The 27,729-nt window shown below is 47.0% G+C and overlaps 1 pseudogene; it reads left to right on the top strand.

The window, feature by feature from the left end:
• Nucleotides 1–27,729, top strand: LOC116672599 (gamma-crystallin M3-like; annotated as a pseudogene).

Below are 27,729 nucleotides of genomic sequence, written 5' to 3'. Positions count from 1 at the left end.
ATGACGCTGAAGCTACGCGGAACAGTAAGGACACCATGGGACCTTATCTAACCGATCTAAGTGCTCATGGCTTGATTCAGCATGGTGCAGGTGCGTTTAGGGCTTGTCCCATGCCACTTTACTATTAGACGGCAAACAGAGGGTCGCATGCGGCTCATTGTTCAAAATTGGTTGTTCTTGAGTGGCTTCATTAATCAGAGGTGTGTTCTGGGTAACATGCATCACCAATCAGAGTTTCTCCTATTCTTAAAAGTCGGCTCTTGTTACATGCCACCTAGCTGTTTATGATGGAGGCTTTGCAACCGTCATATTTTTATTTTTATCTTTGGCATGTTGGTGTGGCGCGCTGCGCTTCCCTGTGTGTGTGTTTGTGTGTGTGTGTGTGTTTGTGTGTGTGGTGTGTGTTGTGTGTGTGTGTGTTTGTTGGGTGTGTGTGTGTGTTGGTGTACACATAACTGTTTCCGTGGGGGCGCTGGTTCAAAGGCCGCCGCCCTTTACCAATGCTCTGTTAAAATAACAATGAATGCTGCCTATTGATGTGGACCAGGTTTTTGTTGTCATGGAGTGATCAACTCATTTCGGCTTGGCGCAAGATAGTAGTACGCCCAGAATGCACCTGACACCCTCCCTATAAAGACCCGCACGATACATGTATTCAGGGTGCATTTGCTATTAAACCACGTGTGGTTTTGAAGGGACTAACAACTCCTAATCGCGTAGATTGGATTTGTTTCAAGAAATTGCCATAAACCAGGGCCTCCACTACCTTCCTGTCTCTCTCACACGACACACACACACCCACACCACACCCACCACATGACAACCCCACACACACACATCACACAACACCGCACACACACACACACAACAACCACACACACACACACCCACACACACACACACACACACACCAGCACACCACACACCACACACACACACACACACACACACACACACCACACAACTCTCTAATCCCGGACCGACCAACCATTACTCTAGTTCGCAAAACAGAAACCCTCACACCCTTACTCACACATAATAGCCACCCCCGTGAATTATCCTGCTGTTGCGAACGTACTTCATAAAGCCTACATATCGTCCCATGCCCCGCAGGACCTCAGACTACTTTATTGATGCATGCACAACGTAGTTTCCACAAACTTGTGAGTGGAGAAGGAAAGTGTGAACAAGCCTGGGGGGGCAGAGCATGACCTCACCCGCCCCAGCTATACGTTCAGTCTATGTACGTTCCTCGTCCGTAGAGCTAGCTGCTACTGACAGGGAGAGAGAGGAACAAAAACAGCTGTGATCTTTGTCTTATCTTGCTCCCAGCGCAGCACCGCGCAACGCCCGATTTGGTTTTCAATTTCCCGCCCAGGTTGCCCCGACTAGATTAGGCGTGTGTCTATATGGTGTGGGGGCGTGGCATCACGATGGACGATTCAGGGCTTTCAGGGTTTTCATGGCCTTCATAATGATATCACAGTACTTACTACGAGTGCAGTATTTTGAATGGAGTTAGGTACACACCATGGTCCTGTAAAATGTGAGAGAAATGGCAGTCCAGAACCCAAGAGTATAGAGAAAGGATCGGAACCACGAATGATTTGGGTTGTTTGATTAATTAACCACACCATGTTTGGCAACTAGTAGATTACTTGGCTTATTGTTGGGACTAATACAAATATTTTATTGAAACTGGTGCCATTAGAACTTCTCAGTCTGCGGTGCTGGAGTTTCAATCTATTCTGGACCCTGATCCGTCCCTTCCCCTCTCCCATCGTCCGTGACCCAGCGCTTTATAAGTCCGCGCTCGGGCGTTACTGTTTGGCTGTTAGTTTGCCCGGCACAGAGGAACACGACATTACAAAGCCGCCCTTGCAGCAGGGCCCAACCAGCATTAATCCCTCATCCACCCCCCCTATCTACGCCTTGCCTAGTGCCTCCCTCCTTATGAACATCAGGGGAAAATTTCTGGACAAATAATCAAGAACAAAAATAAAAGAAAAGACATCTACAGATGCTGCCAGACCGTACCATTCACTAATTAGGGGAAAACATCCGCTGGCAAAGTAATACGTGTAAATTGACGGCTGAGGCTGACGTGGACTTCAATGTGACGGAGCTAGAGGAGAAGAGATTGATCTGTGTACGTTGTGTGTGTGTGTGGTGTGTAATTCCCACTAATGGTTTAGCTCTTGAAACAACTCAATTTCCATGTTGATATCTGACAAATTTCCATACGATGCTCAAATCACTGTGTAGAGAACTCTGCTATAGTGCGACCGCTGTGACTTAATCAAATCATCATCAAATTTATTTATATAGCACTTTTCAACTACCAACTAGGTAGCCACAGGTGCGTACCAAATGGAGTAACATCACACCTAGAAGCAACAGAAAGATTAAACATAGAAAACAGTAAAATCAGAAAAGGTATTACAAAGAAACAAAAGAATGACATTTCACACACTCTTCTGCTACTTTATTAAAAGCCAGACTGACCATATGTTTATTGGAGTTTGGCCCGGAACGTATCGACATCTTTACATTACGTATAGTCAGGGGTAACTTGTTCCAGAGTCTTGGGGGCATCAACCGCAAAGCCTGATCCCCCACGACGGTTCTATATAATACCTGACCTTGGTACTTCTACAATCCCTGACTTGAAGAACCGCAAAGACCGTTTGTGCTCCCGCACAGAAAAATTCCGACAACATACTCTGGAGCGAGACCGTTTAAAGCCTAAAAACAAAAAAAAAAACAAACTAAAATCTTAAAATACTTCTAAAACGCCCGGGAGCCAATGCAGGGTGTAGAGAACGTGAGTGACGGGTCAACCTAGTGTATTTGTTAAAAAGCGCAGCAGCCTTTTCAGTTAAGACGTGAGATTGAAGTCTTACTTAAAGACTGAATGTAACTAGCAGGGTCCGCCTCTACTCTCGCCTTTCTTGGTTTTCGTGATGAATAAGGTCCCTGGTTCCGCTAACCGGAGCTTTAATCAGTACCACCCTCCTTGAGGCGATACCACAAGGTGAAAGTAAACGCAGACCTGCTTTTGGTTTCACTGATCATCATTGCTACCGACAGACGGGGGAGGTGGGTGTTTAGGTGGACCAGCTGTGTTTTACCATTCTTTAGAAACTAATGTGCCTTCTGGCAACAGCCACACACAGAAATGAAGCCACCTTCCACGTTCTGTGTTGTGTCCTTTTAGGTCACGACAGTTTCTTGCGGCGTTGGCTATGACGACCCAGCCACACTCTCCTCCCTCATAGGATGTACTACCTGCAATGGAGAAAGGAAGGCCGGGCACCATGGTGGAGTCAAGCAGGTACCACTATGAAAAGGCCAGTAGTGGTTCTTTTACCATAATAAAGGTGTGGCTGTGGAATCGCTGCTATGGGCCCATGTATCCAGAGACTTTCTGAATAAGTCTGAACGATGTTGGGAGAGAAAAGGTGCAAGAATTAGCAAGTGCCGCGGCTACAGCGCCGCACGCACTGGGGATCCCACGGATTCACTTCAATGAAAGAGACATCAAGTTAATCTATAAAATCAATACATTTACTAGCAGCAGAAACACCAACAACCCACGGGCTTCACCACTCACAAATCAATAGCAATTCACAGAGCGAGAGAAGGGGGGGAGGGTATTCATGCTGCATATATAAACACAGGGCCAATCCTCCCTCTCCATTCTAGTTTTGGACTCATTTGTCCCAAGTTCCCCTCACTGTCCCGGTTGGTATGAGGAGCCAGAGCCACAGAAAGCTCTGAAAGACTAGTATCAATTCTGGCATTTCTCAAGACAAATGCACCTTCTCTCAGACGCTGACCATAGGATCACCGAGTGTTCCTCCTCACCCAAGACCGTAACCATGGTGAAGCCAGTGGATTTTCATTTCAGTGAAGCAGTTACTCTTTGCACTATCAGGCTGGTCAGAATGACTCGTAACCTGTGCACCTACAGTTCTACTCCCTGGAGTCACCTGTAAAGTAGGTCTGGGTCCGGCCAAACGCTGTTAATGTCTGCACTCCCCACTGCCTTGAAAAGAAAAAGATATTGGGCCCCAAGTACGCAGCATACTTGTCTCTGATCGAATCCTGCTGCTGATTGTCTTTTGGTGTTACACCATCTGAGGAAAGGGGAACACACAAGGTTGAGGGGGAGATCAAAAAGGCTTAGTTCCTTTTTAAGAGTGCGTTTTCTATAGCTAGATGCAGTAAGTAACTATGATATAAATTATATTCAAGTACTCTGATATATTATCTATATATATAATATAATCGGATCTATATATATATATATAGATATATAGTCATAATATATATCAGTGTAGTTTCCGAACCGGCCGCAGACGACCCCTACCCAGACCCTGGGTCTGTCCCAGTTTCTCCCTAAAGGAATTTTTTCCTAACCACTGTTTGCACTAATGTTTTGCTCATCTTTGTAATTATAGTGTCTTGAGATTACTCGTTATTGATACATAAATAAATTAAATATAGCAAACACACACGGGCAACCTGTAGCGTCCATGCTGCCCTGCCCCCCCACTCCCATCCTCACATTCTTTTCATGGGAGTTGATTCTTTCATTCAGCTCATTTTCATAGTGTCCATTGCCCCGCCTCCCCATCGCCCCCCCCCAACCATCCCATCTCCATTATGGACGGCCCTTTGTCACTACCATATGTGGGCCCTGTCAAGTTGTGTTTGTTGGGTTACACAGGCCCAGTGACCCCCCAGCAGAAAGGCTGCCTAATCTGCCGGGTCCCTATATGTCCTTGCAGGCTGGAGCTGGAGCCAAAGCTCAGCGCCAGCTGTAAACGGCAAAGAGACGCACACTGGCTGACTCTGGGCAACATCCATTAAAGCCAGTTTTGGACAGGAAACCAGCCGGGGAGTAAACCCGCGGTAGGCTGCGAGCTGACCGGGCCACCATCTGCTTCAACCTGACCCTAGACCCATATGTATCCGCCTCTAGGGCGGTGGGCATTGATCTCTCCATAATCATAACTGGTAAAAAGTAGAACAGAGAACTGGTTGTAGCACAGAGTGGCATTATTGCAGAACACTTTTATCAGAGATGAAATAAAACAGAGGTGGGTTTTGTTTCCTACAGACTGAGAATGGTAGGAGAAGGCACGTGCATCTGTTGATAAATATGCAGCAGCTTGATCTAAAGACACACAACACAGCTTGATCCAAAACACACACACGGCGAGCTGTTTGAAGCATGCGAGTCCACCGCTCAGCTGAACCGGCCTGACTGCTGCTCTGTGTGGTACCCCACCACACACACACACATCCCCACACCACACACCCACACACACACACACACACACCCACACACACACCCCACACCAGCCACACACACACACACACACACACACACCACACACCACACACACACACACACACACACCCACCACCACACACACACACACACACACACACAACACACCCACACAAGCACGCACATCGACACACCGCAATGTGTGGAAAACATTTGTAATTAATATTCAAATGTCTGAAAAAAGGTTTTATTGTTTTAAAAAAAGATTTTCACCAAATCATCCACTATGTCCAGTGTTACACACCCTATTTGATACCGGTGCCCGTCAGACGGAACCGGGTTCTCTGTGCCCGCAGCAGCCCCCCCCATAGTATCAATGATCACTGGCGGGGTCCAGTACCGGTAGCCCCCCCGCAGCCGCGCATGATCACTGGGAGGGTCCGGTACAGGCAGCCCCCCCCAGGCAGCAGTGATCACTGTTAGGTCCGGTCAGGCACCCCCCCCAGACACATGATCACTGGGAGGGTCCTGTACAGCAGCCCCCCCCCAGAGCAACATGATCACGGGAGGGTCCGTACAGCAGAGGCCCCCCCCCATAGCATCAGATATGGAGGGTCCTGTACAGGCAGCCCCCCCCCAGATCATCATGATCACTGGGAGGGTCCCGTACAAAGGCAGCCCCCCCCCAGAGCAGCATGATCACTGGAGTCCGTACATCCGAATTGTTGCTCGATTTGTTGTAATTTACCTTGACAGCATAAACTTTTTTATTAACACATTTAAAAAATACACCAGACCCTTCCCGACATCTTTTTCGAAAAAATAATAAGCCTTCCAACAACCCCCCCGGTAAGATGGGGTAGGGATTTATTAGTTGAAAGATGGGTGAGAGTGACCCGCTTAAGCCCAAAATAGGAGCGGCAGAGTGTGCTATTTCCATTTTTCTCTCTTAACGGTATGCTAAGCAATTACTCTTCGAGGCTAATTTATCAACGGCTACAGGGCGAGGCATGGTTATCAATGTCATTATCAACATTGTGTATTCTCACCTTGAAGTTAGAATTGGTTAGAAGGGCGTTACATCTAGTCCACTTGATTGGTGACTCCTCTTCTGAATGTATTGACTGGGAACAACTCGACGCTATACCGCCCCCAATCAGCACCCGGTGCCGCCTAAACAACTAGGCATCGCCTGTTGTTTTGTAATTCCACACAGTAGGTACCGCAGTATCGGTTTCTGTGATATCTCTAACCTAGAGTATTTCTCCACATGAGATGTATGACCCTCAATTCATGTACTATGTGTTTGGATTGATTCCAACCGTAGGCCAACTACTAACTGTTAGTGTCATTGTAAATTCTGGAGTGTCTCTCTCTGTAAAGTGTCTTGAGATAAAACGCTTGTTATGAATTGAATTAACTATACTATAAATAAATTGAACAAGATTTTACTACCAATACATCAACAGAACTCGCTGCCATAGAATATCCATCAACCTGCAGAGAGGTGGGGGGGTGGGGGGGGTGTGCAAAATTCATTAACGCCCTGCTGCATTTTCAATCCTTGGCCCTACAGGCAGCCTAAAACCATCAAATTAGTCTGGTTTCCTTGGGCGGGACAACGGGCCGCCCAGGTCACCCCTCATGCCTGGCTTCCTCCGCTGTATCCGGACACCAGAGTGCAGAAACAACTTACACAAGCAGCTCTGTCACAAACACACACACACGCCCCCCCGCGTGGGGGGGGGATGGTGGCGAGGAAGGGAAGACTTTATCAAGTTAAAAAACAGATCTGTTGAACCCTACAGGAAAGAAAAGCACACAGCGGAGAAATAAGTCCCATCATGACCGTTTTGCTAGGAATTCTAAAGACGATGGGTTAGCTGTCGATTCAAGAGACACTTCTTGTTTTCCAATAGGTCGCCTCGTTTTTAACTTTTAAACCAGTACCATCCTTTATTTAAGCTACACAGTATTGTATCTTATCACGAAGAAAAGATAGAGGAGAAAAAAAGAAAAAAAAGGAGGTGGAAAGAAAAAGGGGGAAAGAAGGGGGAGGTAAGGGGAGAGGTGAAGGGAAGGGACAGGGGGAGGACAGAAAGAAAAGGAAAAAAGGAAAGGGGAGTACGCAGGGGAGGAATCCCCGCATCCATTCAGACGAAGTTCAGTAGAATCATCTTGCTAAAAAATCATCTTGCTGGATGAATCTCCACCGGCAAAAGATTTCTAATCAAACTGAATTTTATTTCTAGCGACAAATTTATGGAAAATCGATACATCGAGTGTGATCAGATACATAACTACTTTTACCATATGCTTAAATAAAGAGTATTGCTAAACCTATAAATAAAATGAGAAACAATGATCGTGTCCAGAATACGCTATGCATCAATGAACTGCTATACGATCCAGTTCTGTTACGACATTCTCATGACACACGGATCGTCGTCATGACTTACGGATATCGTCTAAGCTGCATGCTTGAGTCTTATATCTGTAGGGTGGCAACAGATCTTTTTTTGCTCATGACCAATTCGAATTCTTCTCCGTCTTCTAGCACATCGCCAGCACCGGTAACGCCACCCGTCCATCCCAAAAATACCTCCGCGACAGGTTTCCCCCCCATCCTCTCCTTAAAAAAACTCTCTGTTCCAAGGGCACGGCCTCTCCAAACTGCTGTGCCCGTTTTGCTACGGTTTCAGTGTTGAAACCTCATGTCCCTAGTGGGGGTCGTGTGTGCTGTTTCTGTGAGAGGCGCTCGGTGGGAGGTTAAAATAGAGGACCAAGAGACAAATGTTGGTTTCTTTTTCCTCTGGGTATTTGGGGTGAAAAGAGGATGTGATCCCCGTGGGATGGTGTGTCCCGAGGGTGGAACCGCAAGTGCAGATGACGTGGTCTGGTGGGTAGAGGGACGTGTGTGGCAAAAAGGAGAGAAAAGAAAAGGGGAAAAGGGGGGGGGGGGGGGGGGGGGGGGGGGGGGGGGGGGGGGGGGGGGGGGGGGGGGGGGGGGGGGGGGGGGGGGGGGGGGGAAAAGAGAGAAAAAAGGAGAGGAGGGGGGGGAAAGAAAAAAAGGAAAAAAGGAGAAGGGGGGGGGAGGGAAGGAAAAGAAGAGGGGGGGGGGGGGGGAAGGGAAGGAATGGAGAAGGAAAAAAAGGGAAGGGGAAGGAGAAAAAAGGAGAGAAGGGAGGAAAAAAAAAAAAAGGGGAGAGGGACCGAGAGAAGGGGGAAGGGAAGGAAAAAGAAGGGGGAAAAAAGAAGGGAGGGGGAGAAAGGGGGGGGAAAAGGGGGGAAGGAAAGGGAAAAAGAAAGGGGAGGAAAGAAAGGGGGGGGGAGAGGGGGAGGGGAACAGGGGGGGGGGAAAAGAGGAAGAGGGAAAAAGAGGGGGAAGGGAAAAAAAAGGGAGGGATGGGGTGGTGGAAAGGGGGGGGAAAGTAAAAAAGGAAGGGGAGGGCAGAGGAAGGGGGAAAAGGGGAGGAGGGGAAGGGGGAGAAAAAAAGAAAGAAGGAGAGGGGAAAAGAGGGAAGAGAAAAGGGAGGGAGGGGGAGGGAAGGGGAAAAAAAAAGGGAAAAGGGGAAAGAGGGGAGGGAAAGGGGAAGGAAAGAAGGGAAAAAGGGGGGGGGGGGGGAGAAGAAAGGGAGGAAGGGGAGAGGAAGAAGGGGAAGAAAGAAGGGAAAAGGGAGAGAGGAGGAAAGGGGGGGAGGGGGAAAAGAAGGGAAAGGAAAAAAAGGGAGGAAAAAAGGGGGGAGGGGGAAGGAGGGAAGAAAGGGGGAAAAAAAAGGAGGGAAGAGAATATCAAAGGAGAGAGGAGAAAGAAGGAAGAGAAGGGGAGAAAACGAAAAAAGGGGGGGGGAAAAAAAAGGAAAGAGGGGGAAAAAAAAAAAGAGAAGGAAAGGGAAAGAAAGGAAAGGAGGGGAGGGGGAGAAGGGGGGGGGAAAAGGGGAAGGGGAGGGGAAAAAAGAGAGGGGGGAAAGGGAAGGAGAGGGGGGGAAAGGGGGGGGAAAAAGAAAGGGGAAGGGGAAGAAAGGGAGCAAAAAGGGAGGGGAAAAGGAGGTGAGAGGGAAAGAGGGGGAAAAAAGGAGAAAGGAGGGGGGGAGAAAAAGAGGAAAAGGGGGGGGGGGGGGGGAAGAGGGAGAAGGGGGGGGAAGGGGGGAGGGGGAGGGGGAGGGGGAGGAAGAAAGAAGGGGGAAAAGAAGGGAAGGAGGGAGGGGGGGGGGAGAGGGGGGGAGAAAAAAAAAAAAAGGGGAGGGAAGGGGGGAAAAGGGGGACAAAAAAGAGGAAGGGAGGGGAAGGGGGGGAGAAAAAAGGAAAAAAGAAGAAAAAAGAGCAGAAGAGAAGGTAAGGGAGAAAAGGGGGGGGGGGAGGGGGGGGGAAAGGGGGTGGGGGGGGAGGAGGGATAAAGAGGGGGGAGGGAGGGGAAAAGGAAGGAAAAGGAAAGGGGAAGAAGGGGGAGAAAGGGGAAGGGAGAGGAAGGGGGAAAGAAGAGGGAAAGGGATGGCAAAAGGAGGAAAAGGGGGAAGAAACAGAGGAAAGAGGGAATGAAAAAGGGAAAGGGGGGAAGGAATAGAGAGAGAGAAAAGGCAAAAAGGAGGAATGGAGAAGGGGAAAAGAAGGGAAGGGGGGAAGGGTGGGAAAAGGAGGGAAGAAAAAGGGGGAAAACGAAAGAAGGGATAAAGGGGAAGAAAAGGGAAAAGGAAGAAGGACGGGGGAGAGGGGGGTGGGACGGGGAGGAAGAAAGCAGGGGAAAAGAAAAGGTACGTGAAGAAGAAAAGAGAAAAAAGGAAAGGGGAGGGGGGGATGAATGGAGGGGGGGAGGACCCCAGCCCAACACTGCCCGAAACCACAAAGAAAAGAAAGGGGAGGGGTCGGAAGGGGGGGAGGGGAAAAAAGAATGAGAAAAAAGGAAAAAAAAAAAGAAAAAGGGAGGAGGAAGAAATGAGGGAAGAATGAAAAAGAAGAAGGAGAAGGGGAACATGGAAAAGGGGGGGGGGGAGAGGGAAGCAAACGGAGGGGGGAAGGAAATGAAAAGGAGAATGGAGGGAAAGGAAAAGGGAAAGTGGGAGAAGAAGGAAAAAAAAAAGAAGAGGAGGGGGAAAAAAGGGAGGTAAAGGGAAAGAGGGAAGAAGAAAGAGAAAGAGTGAAAAAGGGGGGGGGGGGGAAAAAGAGGGGGAGGCAGAGGGGTAACAAACAGTTGGAAATAAAAGAAAAGTACGAAAAAAGGGAGGGGGGGAGAAAGGAAGTGGTAGGAAGAGGATTGGAAGAAGGGGAGGGGGGTGTGGTGAAAAAAAAGGATGAAAAAAAAAAAGGTACAATCGCTACAAGAGTACTTGGTAAAAGTGGGGGGGAAATGTGGCGGGAGAAAAAAGGGCTTTGAAGGGAGTGAAAGTGGGGAAAAGGTGGAGGGGAGAGGAACAAAAAGGAGAAAGGGAGAAAGTGGGGGGGAATCAGGAGGTGAGGGGTGGAGGAACAAAAGAGGGGAAAAAAAAGGGAAAAAATGATAGAAGTCTGGACACAGATGGAGTATGGTGGAAGGGAAAAAATAAAAAAAAGATATGGTTTTTGTTTAATCTGGCTTTTAAGAAGTAAAGTGTGCTAAAAGGTCATTAATGGGGGGTTAGGGGGAAAAAATTGGGGAGGATGTAAGGGGGAGATTGTGTACAGATGGATGTGGTTTGGTGGGATTGTAATAAATGGTGGGTTAAAAAGAAATTTGGAAAGAAAAATGATGGTAAAGGTGTAAAATGGGAGATAAAGATGGTGGATGGAGGGGGGATGGGATGAGGAGAGAGTAAAATATTAGAATAATAACCGAAAAAAAGAAAGTGGGGAGACTCGGGGGAGGTTTGGAAAGAATAAAATGGGGAAAGGAAATGTGGGAAGGAGAGAAAAATGAAAGGTGAAAGGACACAAAAAAAAAAAAAAAAAGATAAATAGAGGAGAATAGAAAGATAATTAAATGAATACAGGAAAGAATAAGAAATGAAAGGAACAAGTGGAAGTGGAAAAAAAGGAGGGGGGGAAGGGAAGTGACGGGGAAGGGATGGGAGAGGGTAGGGAAGGGGGAGGGGTGGGGATGATGAGGTGTAGAAGAAGGTGGAAAAGGAAGGGGGAAGAGAGGAAAAGAAGGAAGAGTGAGGGGGGGGGGGGGAAGGGAGAATGGGGGGGTGGGGGAAAAGGAGGAGGGCAGAGGGGGAAAAATGGGGGTAAATGGTGAGGAAAGAAAAGAAAAAAGGGTAAAGAAGAGAGAGGGGAAATAGAAGGGGGTAAGGGGATAGAGGGAAGGGGAAAAAAGGGGGAAAAAATCAGGGGAAGAATAAGAAAGGAACGAAGAAAGGAAATGAGAAAGGTCGAATGAGGTGTGAAAGAAAAATGTGGGGAGGAGTAAAACAAGGAAGGGATGCGACTAAGTGAAAAAAATGGGGGTGTGTGAAGGGAAAAAAAACCAAAATAATGAGGACGGGGAAGGGGAAGGTAGAAATAACTGGGGGGGTGGGAAGGAAAGATATAAAAATGGTGAAGAAAACGGGGGGGGAACAAAAAATATAAAAGAAATGATAAAGAAGTGAGGGAGAGTAAATGAAGGGAGGAAGGGAAGGAAAAAAAGGAAAGAAGGGAAAGCGTACCAAGAGGTTGGAAGCTTAAAAAAAAAAAAAACCATAAGCATGAAATAAAAAGACAAAGATAACAGAGGGCAGTGGGAAGGGGGGGAGGGAAATGGAAAAACAAAAGAGGGGAGTTGACGCGGGGATGGGAGATGGTGAAAGATAAAGAAAGAGAAAGAGTTTGGGGGAGAAGTGAGAGATAAGTAATAGAACAGAGATGATAAAATGGAAGAAGAAAGAAGAGAAATGTAAAGAGAAGAAGGGGTGGGTAAAGAGGAAAAAAAGGGGAAAATGTGAAGGGAGAAACGCCAAAGTTTTGGGTGAAAATAAGGGGGGACATAGCAAGAAAGAGGAGGAGGAATGGAAGGAAGGGAAGGGAAAAATATGATGCTTGGAAGGACGGAAGTAGCAGAAGAGAGGACAGGGTGAGAGGTTATGTGGGAGGAAAAGGGGGGAAGGGTGGAGAGGGGTGTGAAAGAAGTGGGGGTGGTGGGGGTAGAGGGCAGGAAGGGGGGGGGGGGGTGTGTGGGGTGGAGGGGGGGGGGGTGGGGGGGGGGGTGTGGGGGAGGGGGGGGGGGGGGGGGGGGGGGGGGGGGGGGGTGTGGGTGGGGGGGGGGGGGGGGTGGTGGGTGTGGGGGGTGGGGGGGGGGGGGGGGGGGGGGGGGGGGGGGGGGGGGGGGGGGGGGGGGGGGTAGGAGAGGAAAGGAAAGAGGGAGGGAAGGGGGGGGGGAGGGAGGGAAAGAAAAGAAAAATAGGAGTGGAGAAGGGTAGGGAAAGGAAAAAAAAGGGGCGAAAAGAAGAAAGGAAAAAGGAAAAGGAAGGGGAGGGGGAGAGAGAGGGGGGAAGGGAGAGAGAGAACGATTGGAGAAAGAAAAGAAAAAAGGGGAGAAATAAAGGGGAAAAAAAAAAAAGGGGAAAAGAAAGGGAGATGAGGGGGGGGAAAAAAGGGAAGGGGTTAGGGAGGAGGAGGGGGGAAAAGAAGGGGGGGAAAAAGGAAGGGAGTGGGAAAAAAAAAAAAAAAAAAAAAAAAAAAAAAAAAAAAAAAAAAAAAAAAAAAAAAAAAAAAAAAAAAAAAACCAAGGGAAAAAGAGGGAAAAAAGGAAAAAAGTAAAAGAAAAAAGAGAATGAAAAGAGAGAAAGAGAAAGAAGAAGGGAGGGGGAAAAGAGGAGGGAGAGGGGAAGGGAAAAAGAGGAGGGGTGGGGGGGAAGGTGAAAAGTAAAAAAAAGAGGAGGAAGGAGAAAAAGAACGGGAAGGTGAAAAAGGGAAGAAAATGGAAATAGGGGAAGGAAGAAGAGTGGGAAAGAGAGGGGGAAGAAATAAAAAGGAAAAGGGGGGAAAGAAATGAGAGGAAGGAGGGGGTAAGAATAGTAAAGTGGGAAGGAAAAGGTGATAGGAAGATGACGGAAGAAGAATGAAAAACAAGAGACAGGATAACCTGAAAAGGGGGAAGGAGGGGGAAAGGGGAGGGAAAAGAAAAAAAAAAGAGAATGAAAAAAAGGAGAGGGGGAAGGGGGGGGAAGGAGGGAAATGGAGGGAGAAAAAAAAAAGGGAAAAAAGAGAGGGGGAAAGGGGGGGGAAAAAAAAAGAAAAGAGAGGGAGGGAGGGGGAGGGGGTTAAAAAGGGAGGGGAATAAGCAAGAAAAGGAATCAGGGGAGGGAGGAAGGGAGGGGGGGAGGGGGGGAGAAAGAAAAGGAGAGGGGGGGAAAAAAGGGATGAAAAAGGGGACTAAAACAAAAAAAAAGGGGAAAGTAAAGGTGGTGAGGGAGGAGAAGGAAAGGGGGGGGGGGGGGGGGGGGGGGTGGGGGGGGGGGGGGGGGGGGGGGTGGGGGGGGGGGGGGGGGGGGGGGGGGGGGGGGGGGGGGGGGGGGGGTGTGTGGTGGGTGGGGGGTGTGGGGGGGGGGGGGGTGGGGGTGGGGGGGGGGTGGGGTGGGGGGGGGGGGGTGGGGGGGGGGGGGAGAAGAGGAAAGAGGTAAAGGATGGGAAGAACGGGAATAAGAAAAAGGGGGCGGGAGGAGAAAAGAGGGGAAAGGGGAAGAAAGAAAGAGGGTGGAGAGGGGGGAGAAAGGGTTAAGGAGAAAAAGAGGGGGGGGGAAAGAGGGAAGGAAGAAATGCAGGGGAAGAATAGTATGGGAGGTGATGAGGAGAGGTGGACAAGGGAGAGGGAAAAAAGGGAGGGGGAAGAATGGGGAAAAAGAAAGGGAAAATGGGGGGGGGGGACAGAAAGAAGGGGGAAAAGGAAATGGGGTGAGGGATGGGGGGAAAGGAAGAGTGGAGATGGGAGAACAAGGGGGGGGGGGGAAGGGGGGGGTAGAGGAGAAAAGGGGAGAGAAAAAGAGGATAAGGGTAAGGGGGGTTAGGGGGGGGGGAAAAAAGGAAAGGAGCAAAGAAAATGGGGGAGAAAAAGAGAAGGAAGGGAAAAGGGGGGAAGAGGGGAGGGAAGGGGATAGGGAGGGGAGTGGGAGAAGGTGAAAAGAGAATGGGAGACAGACTGAGGAAAGAGGAGTAGAGGATATAGGAAGGGGGGAGGAGAAAATAATGATGAGGGAAAGGGAAAAAAGGAGGAATGGGGAGGGTGGGTTAGGGGGGAAAGGGAAAAAAGGAGAAGAGCCGAAGCTGAGGTGAAAAGAAAAGAGGGGGAAGAAAGGAAGGAGGGTTTGTTATATAATAAGGAGGCAATGGGGCGAAAAATAGAAATGGGGAGGGGAGAAGAGTGTGGAAAAGAGGAAAAAAATCATGGTGTGATAGGAGATGTGAGAAGAAAGGGGAGTAGAGCGAGAGGGAAAAGGAGGTGGGGGTATTCAATAGGGAGAAGAATAGAAGAACGTAAAGTAAAAAGATTGGAACAAGAAGGGAAGCGATTTTTGATAATTCAAATAGGAAAATAGAGAGGTAAAAGTATGTTGGTAAAAGGGAATTAAGGAGATATGTAGCCAAGAAAAGATAATACGGAAGGGGGAAAGGGGAATATATTAATGCAAAGGATGATAGGAATTATGGTAAAAAGGGGGGGCAGGGAGGGGAAGGGGTAAAGGTAAATGGTGAATGAAATAGTTGAAGAGAAGAGGAAGCTTGGTATGAAATGAAAAGAGGAGAAATAAGAAAGAGGGGGGGGGTTTGTGGTTAATATAAACAAAGAAAATGGCTAGGGTAAATGTGGGGGGATGAGAGAGGAAAGGGAAATGAAGAAAAGAAGAAAAAAAAAAAAAAAAAAAAAAAAGAAAAAAAAAGGAGGAAAGAAGGAAAAGGAGGGGGGGGGGGGAAAAGGAGAAAAAAAAAGAAAGGGGGAAGGGGGAGAAAAAGGCGGGGAGGGGGTAGGAGAAAGAAGTGGGGAGAAGAAAAAAAAGAAAAAGAGGGGGGGAGACAGAGAGGAGAAAGAGTGTGTGAGAAAGAGAGGAGAGAAGGGAGGAGAAGGAAGAGGGGGAGAAGAGGAAGATAAGATGAAGAGTAAGGGAGAAAAGATGAAGAATATGAAGATAAATGAAGAAGGAAGAGCGAAAAGAAAGAAGAAGGAAGAGAAAGCAGCAGGAAAACAGAAGGAAGTGAGAGAAAATAGAACGGAAGGGGGAGAGAAAAAAGAAGAGAATAAAAGGAAAGTATGAAATAGAAAAAAAAGAAAGGAAAAGGGGGTAAGAAAGAAAGGAAGATAAAAGATAGGAAGGAAGGGAATGAGACGAAGGAAGAGAAAGTAATGTTGGGGTAAAGAAAAACCAAAAGAAAGAACAGGGGAGGCAAATATAACGGCTAAAGAAATGGGAAAAAAAAAGAAAGAGGAGAAAACAGAAAGGAGAGAAATAGAGTTAGATAAAAGAAAAAGAGATGAGAAAAAGAGAAAGAGAAATAAAGGTTGAGAGCGAAAAAAACAAAAGCTAGAAAGAAAGAGCAGCATAAATAAGGCAAATAGAAAAAAGAAAAGATGAAAAAAGAAAAGAGAGATAAAGTAGGAATAAAAAAAAAGAGGAGAAAAAGAAGGAGAAGCTATATGGGGAAGAGAAAAAAAAAAAGAGATAAAAAAGAAGAGAGGAGAAAAAGATGGAGACTAAAAGAAAAAAAAGATATAAAAAAAAAATAAGATATGTAAGGTGGAAGGGGAAAGAAAAACAGAAGAGGAGAAAAGAAGAGAAAAAAAGAGGAAGAGGGTGAAGAAAAAACAAAAGAAACGATATAAAAAAGAAGGATGAAATAATGGGAATAAAAGGAAAAAAAGAGGAAAAAGAAAGATAACGTAAGATGGGGAAGAAAGAAAAGGAAGAGAGGAGAAAAAGAAAGAGAAAGAGATGGTTGAATAGAAAAAAAGAAAGTAGAAAAAAAGGGAGAAGATAAGATAAGGAAGAGAAAGAAACCCAAAAAAAAAATTTCAAAAACAAGATAAGACTAGGAGGACCTAAAGAAAAAAAAAAATGAAAAAAAAAAGAGAAAGATAAATGGGGAGAAAAAAAAGGGGAGGAGAAGAGAAGGGGAGGGGAGGGAAGAGAGAGGAAAAAGAACAGAGAGAAAAAAAGGGGTAAAAGTAAAATTAATGGGTAAGGGTGAGATGAGGGAGGAAGAAATAAAAAAAAAGGAAAAAAAAAAGGGAGGAGAAAAGGAGTAGATGGAAAAAAGGAGAGAGGTGGGAAATGGGAAAAAAAAAAAAAAAGGAGGTTGATGGGGGTGGTGGCAGAAAGGGGGAAGAAGGAGGGAGAAAGGGAGGAGGGTGAAGAAAAGTGGAATAAAAAGAAAAGAGGGGGTGAGGGAGAAAGATAATAAGGGGCAGTAAATGTGAAGAAAAAGGAGAAAGAAAAGAAGAAAAATAAAAGGAGATGTGGGGAAAAGAGTAGGAAAAAAGTGAAAGGGGAATTAAGAAGTAAGGATGGAAGAGGAAAAGACGAAACGGAGAGGTAGAAAAAAGGGGGGGGGAGGGAAGGAAAAAAAAAAAAAAAAAAAAAAATAGAAGGGTTGAAAGGAAGGGGAGGGAAAGAAGGGAAAAAGAAGAAATAAAAGGAATGAGAAAATAGCAGAAAGGGGAAGAGGAGTGGAAAAAGATATAGAAAGAAAGAAAGGGGAGAGGGGGAAAGGGGGATGGGAAAGGGAGAGGGAAAGAAAGGGGGGAAGAATGAGGGGAAAAGGAAGGGGGAAAGAGGGGGGGAGGTAGGGGGAGAGGGAAAGGAAAAGGAAAAAAAAAAAGAGGAAAGGGAGAGGAAAGGGGGAAGAGGGGGAAGGGAGAGAAGGAAAGAAGAGAGGGAGGGGGGGGGGGGGGGGGGGGGGGGGAGGGAGAAAAGAAGAAGAAAGAAGGAGAGAAAGGAAGATAGAAAAAGAAGAGGGGGGGGGAGGGGGGGGAGAGAAGGAGAGAAGAAAAAAAAGAGGGGGAGGGGGGAGAGGGAAAGAAAAGGGGAAGAAAAAGGAAGAAGAGGGGAAAGAGGAGGGGAAAGAAAAAAAGAAAGGAAAGGAAGAAGAGGGGGGGGAAGGAAGGGGAAGAGGAGGGAAAAGAAAGAAGGGAAAGGGAGAGAGGGGGGAGAAGGGGGGGAAGGGGGAAAGAGTAGAGGGAGAAAAGAAGGGGGGAGAGAGGAGAAAAGGAGAGAGGGAGGGAAAAAGAAAGGGGGGGAAGGACAAAGAGGGAAGGAGGAAGGAAGAGAATGGGAAAGGGAAGGAGAAAAAAGAGGAGATAAGGAGGAAAAAAGACAGACAGAAGCTTGTCGCACACAGTGCAGCTTTGGATGTCCACGCAGATCCTGGATATCATTTTAAAACACAGTTTATGCGGGACTAATTTTGTCTGTGGCTGAACGTGGCCCAGTTCTCAACGTGGCATTGATCTACATAATCCGCTGGGCCACCTAATTCCACAGTGTGGGCTTAACAACAGAGGAAACTATCGTAGGAATATTGAAAACATGTGGGGGCCACACAGATAAGAGCAGCTCCACTGTCTGCTCATACAATAGACTAACATGTCTTCTAGAAATCAACGGGACTAAGAGCTTTTGAGACACATGGCGCTTTACTCTATAGATAAGTTGTATATTCCGATGCGACGCGGTTGTCACAGCACATGCCTTATTTAGTTTTCCTTTCACTGTGGTTCAGAGCTGGTGGCAACACTGTGTAGGCCTTTCCTTAGTACGGCCACACACCTGTGTGAAAGTGAACGGACGTAGGAATAAGTCTCGACAGAATTCACTAGTTTTTTGCAGAATCCATCCGCCCATATATGCAGCCTGGAGGCACGAGCGGAGCCCCCCCGTCTGTCATCTGCATTCTCTCTGAGCAGCAGATCTATGACGATCCCCTTATCTTCTAGTTCCAATCCAAAATTGTGTTACGATACAATAGTGATAAAAAACACAATACACCAATATTGAAGGTAGTCAGGCGAGGAGTTGAGCGGGTGCATTACAGCATACACGGCCAGCTAGGGTGTGTTAGTGGGGATGTACCAATGTGTGTGATGTTGAGGCGGTGTGTATGGTGTGTCCAACAATCGTTGAAGGGGTCAATTAATAGAGTGCAAGTACGCACTACAATGTGGGTTATAGTGAAGGTGGACCGGCGGTTGAGTAGGTGACTACAGGAAGGGTGCTACAGACATCGGGAAAGCGCAGGGGGGGAGGCCAGGAACGAGGTAAATCTCGGGGAAACTGAGTTAAAAGGACAGAGAATACGGCCACTGGGGGGGAAAGGGAGAAGGGAGGAAGAAGGAAGGGGAGGTAAAGAGAAGTGGGAGGGGAAGGTGAGGGAGAAAGGGACGGGGGGAGGGAGAACATAAAGGAAGGGGAAGAGGGCCCGGTGCTGACATGACACGAAGCGTGTCTCGATGGAGTAACTAGCAGGCTTGGCGGCCAGGGTCGCAAATACATCCACTACAGCGAGATATCCAATATAGAGAATTGGGTCGAGGCTGGCACGACCATCATCCGATTTCAGGTCACAAACCACTCGACAGGCGAATAAAGTGTGTGGACCCATAGTGGTACTTCCTGTGCCTAAAGGGGTCCGCGTGAAATGGGCGGGGGGTGTGTACAACACAGCTACAGTCAATGCACGTGTAATAGGCAATCAAGTAAATATCTGGTCCGACCTCGCTCATATGTGTTGTTGCCGTGAGAGTGACCTGTGCAAGGGGTGTGTGTTCTAACACTGAACACGACGTAAGTGACACGTGTGGGTAGGCGAGAGTCCTTCAAGCCTTCTGCGAATGTAAAATCTAAATGGTATCCATAGATCAATTGAGCTTTGTGCTTTGATTTCACTAGCTGCATCATCACATTTGTAGTCTCGTTCCGTGAAAGACGATGTACTTGGGGGGCAGTCCTAGCGTGCAAAGAGAAAGGCACAATCCGATGACTACCTGTTACTGAGGACAAAAGATGATGAGGAGGTTCCCGTCCCGTCTTGGTCTGATACCTCGAGGCCATACAAAATCGTCTTTAATAAGCAGCATATCACAACTGCGGATACTAGACTTGGAAAGCCGTCTCGTGGTACGTGAGGTCACCATCATCGATGCTTGCTTATTAGTGTCAATGGTGAGGCAGGTCCGGGGGGTGATGGATAATCTGCGTAGTAACTGGAGGGGGCAAGACAGATCACTTCTCATGCTCCACCCAAAGGATGGCACACAAGGAAGGACGAGTGAGGGAGGGGTACATGTGACAGATCAACGTAAAAACAGGCACTATATACTGCTTAGTGGGTGAGTGAACGAAATAGAACAGGAGATATTTCATCGACCAGTTGGGTCGGGACAGGGAAGGCTGGCAGGTGAAAGTGATAGTAAGAAATGACGCAACTAGGAATCGATTGGTTGTAGGCGAGGCGTGGATATGAAGATCACAGTAACAAACACAATCACGTCCACACGGGTGGGGGGGGAGGAGGGTGAGGGAGGCATAATGCTACGGGTGGCGAACAGTCCTCACTCAGCTCGTACTGAATCGTGCGTGATATTGCACTAATCCAATGTATATCAGAACGCGATATCGTCCCCTGACGTCCACCCTGTGACTCTTTGTTCAGGGGTACAAAGGTGCGGGCCGATCCATTAGACTGGCAGCTCGCATGTGGGTGTCTCACATCTTTGCATCCTAATCTGACCCTGGTCTGCTTCGGGCTGCATGACCGGCTGCGATTGCGATCATCTAGTCGCACACACGAAATACTACCCACGCATTTCGAAGCAGCATTCAGGACTGGTGGTCACCGCAGACGAATGCGAGCTTCACGAGGTTATGCCTGTGTGCTCGGAGGGACCTGATAAGACAGATGTCTTGGCTGTCGCCTTCGCCTTCCTGCCCATATCACACAAGCACACAGCGCCACCTCCCTTCCCCCCCCGACACACACACACACAACCTTAAGGCAACAACATGTTAAAGTAAACTGTTACAGCAGGAGCATTACGTAGCTACCAGTTAACACTGCTAACAGCTTAGACGGGGGGGGAACTCCACACTAATTAACTCGAGCACAAGTCAGAAGTTTAATCGCCCACTTTACTCAGAAAGAGTGTGCACAAACATCGCTGCGATGATGCCCCTGTCTAGAGAAGAAAGAGAAAGAGAAAGGAAAGAAAGAGAGAAGATGAGACGGAGCTGTGGCCCTCCGACCGCCGCTCACCCCGGGAGACGCTGCAGCCACACGTGTGTGAACCAGCCGAGCCGCCGCGACAACAGAGCCCCTCCGCCGTTACCCGGTGGAATGCTGCTGCTGCTGCTGCCAACTTTGTTACAGAGGGCTGTTCCTCCGGACGGGCCCAAAGCTGAGCCCGAAGTCCACAGGCTGGTCCGCGGCTACATGTCGCCCGCCGGTGTGAGGGACTTGGAGCTGCTCCCCCCACTCCAGACACCATTCCTCAGACAGCAGCAGCAGCAGCAGCAGCAGCAGCAGCAGCAGCAGCTGGCCGCCGACTGCGCCATCTTAGTTACACTCACTCCCTGTGCTTTTTCACCATTCTTGAACACAAGAGCTTGCCGGCGGAGCAGGTTCGATCCGGACCGTTACTTCCGACCAACACGCGATACAACTTAAGAGTAGACACTTAAAGCTCTTACCGGTCTGTTCTTGTATCCGGGTCCCGACAGGGGAGAACAATAATACACGGTATTGCATCCATCGTGGCTACGGACCAGTCTCCAGCCGACTGCTAACTTCTCACAGCGCTGAGGAAGGTAGACGCTGATTGGGCTAGTAGGGCCGCAAGTCCCGCCTCCCCAGCAACAGCTCGGGGAAAGATCGATGCTATTTGCGGAGGTCCCCTGGCACACCCCGCCCATTGGAGCAACCTCTACCACTGCTGTAAACAAACACTGTTGCTGTCATAAAAATGACAGAGTGCACTATTTAATGTATGCATCTAATAAATATACATCCAATATAAGTATACGTCTTATGTATACTTTTGTTATATATTACCTCTGCAATAGAAACTTTCTGATGCATGACACGTCCTATCTTCTAATCGTTCTACTACCACTACAAAACATAACCTATAATTACATCTGATTAATACTGGAGTTCAAAGATTTATGAGTGTCCCTGACCCACAGGAAAGGTGCACTCGGTGATGGTCAGACGAAAGAACATGTCCCTGTGTCTCTGACTTAGGAAACATGATAATAATAAGAATAACAATATATAATAATAACAGCAATAAATTAATAGCAGCAAACACAGATACTATTCTTCCCAGATAACATATCCAATGACTTGCTGTGGCTAGGCCTGTGTGCATCTCTCCATATGTCAAAACACACACCACACACCACGCACGCACGCACCACGCACGCACAGCACACACACACACACACACATTACACACACACCTAGTCCTGGAGAGTGGGACAGAGATTGATAGGCCTCTTTTTGATGTCCACTGAGCTCTGCATGGCCTTGCCACACCACACCACACCCACATACACACACAGACACACACAGACCTAAAAGCTTTGGCTAAAAGTTGGGAATAAGAATAATACGGAGAACACCTTCAGGAGATAGATGAATCATGCAAAGATGCATAGGGAAATCTTATATTAAATCCTGAATGTTATTTTACTTAACAGATGTTTCTAAATGGAGGGCCCTTTGGACACCCCATCCCCCTTAAGCACTCCACACAAGGCCCCTGCTCTCCGCAGTAATCATATGCTGTTCATGTCGTTGTGCTGATACCGGTTTTTATTGCTTTACATTTTGGCATTTAGCTGACGCATTCATCCAGAGTGACTCGTGCAGTGTGAAACCAGGAATGATTTTGCTGTGAACGCAGACTTACGTTGCAAGGAAATAGGTGCAGATAAGGATGAGTGGAGATTCAGTGGGGATGTTCCCCCCAGTGGTTCTATCTGGAGTGAGTCCAGATGACCCAAGCTCTCCTTCATTAGTGAAATTAACCACATTAGACCACATAATTACGAGGACCCACAGTTCTAGTAGCTCCCTCCAGACAAGCAACAGTGCGACAGTGGTGAGGAAAAATCCCTTTTAGGAAGAAACCTGGGTCGACCCGGAGCTTGGTAGGTGGAGTCTGACGGGTTTGGTTGAAATGAATAGTGGCAACAGTAAACGATGATCACTCTTGAATTGTACAGCAGAGTCTGTCACTGTACTTAAAGTTCTGTCAGGCCGAGCACACCCAAGCGCACCTTAACAGAAAGCATCCACCAGTTGCAGGATGTGGGGGCTTTAGGGCTGCAGCCTCCCCGCTAATGACTGCAACCCCCTCAGTGGACTGCACCCCTGCAGCTTGGCAATAACCTTCTACTCTTTAACAAACCAGTTCCTGTCTGCAATGACCACAGAGCATTTGGGTCAGTAGCCTTTGCGTTTCTGACTTTTTGTTAAGTTTATTTTATTTTTTTATTTTACCTTTATTTAACCAGAAAGAAAACTCATTGAGATTAAAATCTCTTTTCCAAGAGTGTCCTGGCCAAGATAAGCAGCAGCACAAACAACAAGGTTGCAGACATATAACAAATACATATATCATGAACATAAAACTAAAACACTTTATTTCAAATGTAAAGATAAGAGTAAATACAGAGAAAGGTGAAGTGAATAAGGATTATGGCTACAAACTATGTGTAGAACGAGACCATCTCTGCATCCATCTCCTCTCTACAGCTGCTGGGTGTCTGGCTGGCAGGTGTGCATGTCGGCGGTGAGCTGGGTGGCCTGCGTGGGTTTCCAGCGGGATGTCCCGAGCTGGGGTGTCCTTTCCCAGAGACCTGCATCCGTAGTGCCAGTGCCACTCAACCTGTGACTCTTTTCTGTGTGCCCACATTCTGCTTATGATGATAATACTTTTTACATGGAAAATTATGCAATGTGCTTTTCTATACTGTGCAGAATGAGTTTAATCTGACGTTATTTTTGTTTTCACTTCCAATATTTTCAGAATCATCAAATCAGACAAATTCAATTTTATTTTGGAAAAAAAGAAATGTTTAACAGGAAACACAGCCTCTCTGTCCGGTAGTGGTTGACTAAAGGAACGGCCTGTGCCCGTCCAGGGATCAGACTCCACCTGATATCTGGAGCTCTGCCAGTCATCCACTGCTCTGCTTTTATTCTCTATTTTAGAATCTGACCCAACCAACCCTACAAAAGACTGACACCAGTTCTTACCAACACTGCCAGAAACAAATGACATGTCCACTTCGCTGCTAGAAGAGTGATCTTCTACTGAGCTATGAGAGATTAAGATGATGTAAGATATGAGTACTGAAACGTTATCTTGGATGCTGGATTTAATCTAGCCTTTTATTGAAATCATTTATTTGACTTTTAAATTGTTAAAAATAAAAAACATGCAATCCTCTTTTCAAGTGTTTCTGTATTTCACTATTCTGTTGTCATTGCATTATACATATTACCTCTACAGTCTGGATGAGACTGAATGTATGAGCTTAGATCAACTTTACAGGTACTGAGACACCAAAAACCATTTATGCACCAACCAGGAGTTCAAACATGCAGCAGAGGCCATGGTCCTTACAGCTTGCCTCTCCGTTTGCTGGGTGGGGCATCCCTAACATCACACTACGGATAACTGCTGAGTTTGCAACCTTCTTGGAGGACCAGAAACCGGAACCACATCAGCACAGCCGTGTACCACCCAAGCAAACTGGTGGATGGTCTTCCCTTCTCAGCCCTCTGCCCCTCATCCAGTTACACAGAAGACAACACTGCACTCCATTACTGGCAGCTCCCAGCCCTTATTGGGCCGGGGGGGGGGGGGGGGGTGGTAGCCTTGATCTGCTGAGATACTTGAAGCTCCTGCAGTTGTTGCACCAGCAGCAGCAGCGCCCAACAGTGCGATGAAATGGCAGTTTGACAATGGACGATGGGTGAGACGCTTCACACAGCTGGACCAATAAATTAAGCCACATTTATCAACTCCCACTGTCATTGTGAGGCACATTTGTGTTTCCTAGGATGGCAAAGGCATGACCCGCCATACTCTGCCTCTGATTGGCTGGTACCCACTGTCTTAGTTGGCTGGCTTGGTTAGGTTTGGCAAGAGGAGTAAGAATGGTCAGGGTTAGGTAGGGATGTCAGGGTTAGTCAATCAGAGGAAAAGGCAGAGTACGACGGGACGTTCCTCCGCTATCCTCAGAAACGCAAATTTGCCTTAGGGAGCCTGCATCCTGAATCCTGAACCCTGTGTGTGGTTACAGGACTGGTTGTCAGTCAACATTTAACTGATATGTCCACTTGCCTCAGTCGTGTCATGTGGTACAAAAATGTATTGGCTATTGCAAATTGTTGTGTATCAACTCAATTTCTAGGACGTGTTGACACTTTGGTCCATGACAAGAATGTAGAAAACTAATGTTTCGTTCCATGGAATTTGCTGATTCATGGTCTCACAGGATGAATTGAAATTTTGTTTGTTGATACCTTTTTTCCTGCCTTTTCTGACCTGATCTTCCACATTTACATAGATTCCAAATTTAAAAATATGAGTATATGTAAATAGAAAAAATCATGACTGACCATTTACAGTCCTATCACCAGAGGATGGACCTAGCAGAGGAACCTTTGTCCTGTTACTGCCTGCAGGGCTTTATTTGTTGTCTTGTTCCTCTGACCACAGCTCTGACCAGATGCCGTAGGGCCTGCACCATTTTGTCTAAATGAACGTGTTGTGTATATTGCACCGGTACCAATAACACCTTTTTATGGCACAGCCTTCATTTCCTGGCAGGGCCCTTGCCTATTGGATCATGTTCCTTGAATGCTGCCTTTGCAGTTACTTGCTTTGAGAGCAACGGATATGGAGTCATCTTTCATACTTCTCAAGCCTAATAACCTTGCTGGGAGGTGAGCTCTAAAAACATCTCTGCTAAATGCGCACCGAGGAATCTAGGCGGATTCTGAGATGATATTAAGTCTGTGGATGGATGGATGGATGGATGTGGATGGATGGATGACAGATGGATGGAAATATGGCAGGAGCAGATGTGAGGCTGACTACAATCATGTCTGCTAAGTTAAAAGTAGACCTCCATTAGCATGGGACTGCAGCGGGGGTAATCTGTCTGCCCCAGTGGAGGACATATCCATTACATTGGCCATGCCCTCAGAGCTCTAATGTAAAAGAATTTAAGAGGGACATGGGGAAATATGCTAACTAAAGACACACTTTGATCCCAAAACCCAAACCCACCCTGTTTAGTCAGTTACATGGCAGGGCATGAATAAATAATTCCCACTGTGGCTTATTATATTATATGTCTTATGAATACTCTGGGCAGTTTGGCATATTTGTAAGCTTAAGTCGTATAATCAATGGAATTTTATGAATATATTAAGGAAGGTTGCTGTAAGATGTATCATCAATGTGCAATACACCTGTGCATCTTATTTATTTATTTAATAATACTGTGCACTTCAATATCTTATAAGGGGCTGTCTTTAGGGGCCAAGGGCAATATGCAATTATACTTTTTGTAATTTAGGAATGCAAATTTATTTATTTTTTTTTGTACTTTTTATGGTTTTTGTGTAATTTTATTTATTTATAATGTAATGCTTTGTGTTCTTTTTTAACTCGACTTGACTCTCTGAGTAACAACCGCACAAGAGTTCCTATGTTGTGAAAACACAAATGGCAAACAAGTTCTTGAATCTTGAATCTTGAATCTTGAATCCACTTTATGCATGTCATAAGTTTCCATTGCTAATGGCTGTTTCCTTGTTTTTTCAAACAGGACTCATGACAGTCTCCTGGGTGAAAGTCCTATGTTTGTTTGACCCAGGTTAGAGAAAGGTGGAAGGAATGAATAGTGAAAGGTAAGAATGGTTTCTATTTCCCTCTGTTAAGCAGCTCATGACCTCATCTGGTGACCGTTGGCATGCTGGGAACCACTGGTCTCAACTTCCCACCTCCTAACATCTGCTTCAGCATCGACTGTCTGATCAGGTCCCATGTGACGCTGGATCACTCACTGGAGACTTTCTACTGCACAACCACCACTGGTATTTTGAAAAATTACATTTTGCTGATAATACTTTTCCACTTTTACCTAAGTACAACTTTGAACATAATAGAGTACTTTACATTGTTGTAATGATACTTTTACTAAGTAAAGTGGTCAGTCGTCATCTGACAGCAAGTCAGGAAAAGCACAAAAAACCACAGCTGAATTTCAGTACTTGAAAACAAAGGTATTCACTGCTTTAACTTCCAGCCAAAGCACAGCTCTCATTCTATTTGAAGAACTGCTTCACAAGAACACATAGGCTCCAGAATCTTCTTTCCTATTCTTGCAACTTAAATCATTGTCATTACACACACAGTGCCTTAAAAACACATCTTAACCATCTACACATGAGAGAAACTCTGTAATACTGTAATACTACGTAAAACATCCTCAGACAATAGCTCTCCCCTCCCAAGATTCCCTTATCACCAGACACACCATGACAAACTAACCCAACCTTCAACTCATACTAGAAGAGGTACAAGGTAAACACAGTCACTACAACACATCAAATGGTCTCTGGTTAGTAACTGCACCCCCCCCCACACACACACACACCACCATGCACACCTTTGTTAATTGTCCTGTTTCGTGCTTTGTTTGTTTGTAACAAGAGAAACCTGTCGACCTGTTACTCCATGTGGGCAAAGCATACTAGCTTCAATGGTAAGTTGCTGATAAGGGGCTCTCTGTGGTCCGGACGTTTGTACAGGTATAAAGGAAAGGTTAACCAGGTGGGAAGCAACAGCACATCCCATCCACAGTCAACTGAGCAACAGCGGCATGACATGAGGGGCAAGTCGTCTTCTATGAGGACAGGAACTTCCAGGGTCGCTCCTATGAGTGCATGAGCGACTGCTCTGACATGAGCTCCTACCTGAACAGTGCCACCTGCAGGGTGGAGAGCGGCTGCTTCATGGTCTACGACCAGCCCAACTACATGGGAAACCAGTACTTCATGAGGGGGGCGGGTACTCTGACACATGAGCATGATGGGAATGAAGACGCGTCAGGTCCTGCCGCATGATCCCCATGGTAGGTATAAATCACACTACCATTCTACTACGGGTGACATCACACACAAATATATATGATATCCATTGTGTTTTCATTCCTACAAAAAACAGCACAGAAGCCAGTTCAGGATGAGGATCTACGAGAGGGAGAACTTCGGGGCCAGATGCACGAGCTGATGGACGACTGCAACAACGTCATGGACCACTACCGCTGTCCAACTGCATGTCCTGCCATGTGATGGACGGCCACTGGCTGATGTTCGTCGGCCCGTAACGAGGCAGGTGATGTACCTGAGGCCCGGCGAGTACAGAGCTTCAGGACATGGGCATGAGCGGCATGAGGTTCATGGCATGA

Source organism: Etheostoma spectabile, chromosome 22 (assembly GCF_008692095.1).
Source record: "Etheostoma spectabile isolate EspeVRDwgs_2016 chromosome 22, UIUC_Espe_1.0, whole genome shotgun sequence".
In the NCBI taxonomy this organism is placed as follows: domain Eukaryota; kingdom Metazoa; phylum Chordata; class Actinopteri; order Perciformes; family Percidae; genus Etheostoma; species Etheostoma spectabile.
Note: the sequence above shows the minus strand (reverse complement) of the source record. Positions and strands in the feature narration are given on the sequence as shown.